Source organism: Chrysochloris asiatica, unplaced genomic scaffold (assembly GCF_000296735.1).
Source record: "Chrysochloris asiatica unplaced genomic scaffold, ChrAsi1.0 scaffold00063, whole genome shotgun sequence".
NCBI lineage: Eukaryota > Metazoa > Chordata > Mammalia > Afrosoricida > Chrysochloridae > Chrysochloris > Chrysochloris asiatica.
The window spans coordinates 634,544-637,328 of record NW_006408581.1 but is presented as its reverse complement, the minus strand read 5'-3'; the positions used below and the strand labels follow the sequence as shown (position 1 = coordinate 637,328).

Genomic DNA, 2,785 nt, shown 5'->3' with positions numbered 1-2,785 from the left:
CATTACACTCACTTAAAAGTAAAGCAGATTTAATATTCATCTATGTCAGCACTCATCACTATATTTTACATGCACAACTCATTAAGTTATACCTTAAAACATTTTATCAAAGTGTATACCAAATTATCAATGTTGTTGTTGTTAAGTACGGTGGAGTCGATTCCAACTCATAGTGACCCTGTACAGGGTTTCCGAGGCTGTAAGGAATGGAACCTTTTTATGTTAGGACATTATTTGAATTTTAAAAAGTATTAAAATCATGTTTTTTGTTTTGTTTTGTTTTGGTCAAAGTTTTCTCAAAACACTGCTCTCTTATTGTTTCTCAGTGATGAGCACGTGTCAACACAGGGAAGTAACACTAAGTCCTTAGCCATGCTCAGTCATCTGCTTGAGCCCGCAGCAGGAATATGGTCCCAATGTGGAGTGGTCATCACTAGGGTGGGGGTGGGGGTGTAGGGGGAGGGCGGGGTGTGTCTCAGGTGCCTTCCTGCCCTTCAGAACCACACCTGCCCCCTACAAGTGTGCTTTGCTGACTCTCCGCTGCTGCTGTTGGCCTTTGGCCTACCCCTGAACTTCAAAAGCTGATACCACATTCGTTACTGCACACACTGGTCCAATGCAGCGCCAGCCAGTGGTTTTACTTCATTAAACTTTAAAGCACAAATGAAGGTCCCTGTGGAGGTGGGTTAGGGACACAGAGGAGGAGAGAGTCAGACACCAGAGCCCCATCTTCAACTTCATAGAAAGGGCTCGATATTGATTTCCAGTGATGAGCAGGGGGCATGGTCAGCTCAAATTTGGTGATGACGTCAGGATGAAGGACCCCAAACTTCCCGAAGCTTTGACCCTTGGCAAAGATCTCAGCACATCGTCCAGGGAAGAAAGCAGAGCCTCTGAGGCTTTAATCACATAGCCACCCTTCTTCTCACCAGGAGGCACATGGAGCAGCTGCAGGATTCTGTCCAGCAGCCCGTGGATGATCTCAAAATCAGGACTTTTGTTGTAATAAGCAGCACACAGATGACTGTGGTTTCTAGAATCTTTTACTACGATGTCAGATAGTTCAAACAATTTCAGAGGAAGGGGCATCTTCCGATTCCCTGCTATGGTCTTTAGGAGGCCAGGGAGAAGGGTAGTGCGTGCTACCTGAAATTCGGCTGTTTTAGGATTACCAATGTGGACTGCTTTGGTTGCAGAGATATCCATACCAAGTTTATCAACAATATCTTCTTGGGAGCACAGAGCAAAGGTCAGCGCCTCAGTGAATCAGGCTGCTGCCATGTCGTGTCTCAGAAGTTCTGTGAGCTTATTAAGAAGAAATTGATTAGCTATGGTGTATGTTTTCGGGAGACTCATCTGAATGTTGTTATATCCATAAGCAATTGCAGCATCTTCTATAATATCGCAGGCATGGATAATGTTAGCTCTGGTCGGAGGAATTTCAATCTCTATCTGATTCCCATCACCTATGACTTGTCACTTTAAATACATTCTTGGTCAGAAGCTTTGCAAGATTTTCAGGAGTTTCTCTGATCCCAGCATTTTTGTTAATGAAATCTGCTCGCACCATCTCTTTTCTGTAAGGCAGTTCTGGAAAGATATGAGATTTCCCATTTGGGAAAATAACTTCAGCTGCTTCAACCGTGAATGGATTCTCACAATATTCACTGAACATGGTGACAATGATATCCAGGACGATTTTTGCCTTAGTAAATTCAGTTTCTGTGCATTCAATAAACACATTTCTAGTCTTCTCTGTTATTTTGGAATGATTCCCATTGATTATTGGAGGCATTGAGAGGACAACACAGTGCTGTCTGAGATGACTGGGTACAGAGGTTTATTTTCAATGATATGTAAATAATGTTAAGGTGGTTGTCGGTCTTGTACATGGTCATCAGCTCACAGGCTGTATACTCCTTGGTCTTATATAAAGGCTTGAATTTGATATCTTCGCAGTATACTTAAACCGGCCTGACAAAGTGTCCAAATCACGAGTTCCGATAGCAACTAGATAGAGCTCTTTTTCTGAAGATATTCTGATGTAACTTCTCCTGAAGTTCAATTAAACTGTCGTAGCGATCTTAAGTGAACTATGTGTTGCGGAAAACCGCTGCTACAGCGTAAACGTCCTTTAGCTGACTCTTCTGTGATCACTGATTTCTGTATTTCTCTCTTTGGCATTACCCGTTTACATACTGGAGCCTTTATCCTTTCTTTGAAGACCTGAAGTCCTCGGACCAATCCTTCCAGACACAAGAGATCGTACAATTTCATCAAGTTCCAGGCCAAATTCAAAACAAAGTTCATCAAATTCTTCATCAGTGTTAGTGCGGCCCAGTGCTTGAAAGAGTAGATTGGGCTTCACACTGACAGTCGGCCTGGCGAGTCCTAAAGTAATGTAAATTTTAACTGATAAAATTTGGGTTTTTTGAATTTCAATCCCTCTTTTCTCATTATATTCAGTAGTTAATTATATAAGTTACTGCAAATTTAAAATACTGCCTTTTCTTCAGAATATTAAATCCAAATGTAATTATGAGGATCAGTTGTGGGTTCATTTATTTATTTCAATACTACAAACTTTGTTTTAGGTGTTATTTTTATTGTTGTTGTTTCTGTTTTCTTATGATGATCTTTGAGATAATGTTTTTTTTTTTTTTTTTTACGGAAATACACGTGAAAATGAAGAGTAAATAGAACAGAAGACAATTTTAATTAAAATCATAAGGTCATTTCTACATTGATCAAGCAAAAAAAGATAGAAAATTAGCAAAATACAAGA

The 2,785-nt window shown here is 40.3% G+C and overlaps 1 pseudogene; it reads right to left on the bottom strand.

The window, feature by feature from the left end:
- Positions 1-737: 737 nt before the first annotated feature.
- LOC102826256 lies at positions 738-2,322 on the bottom strand (annotated as a pseudogene).
- Between the last annotated feature and the right edge of the window lie 463 nt (positions 2,323-2,785).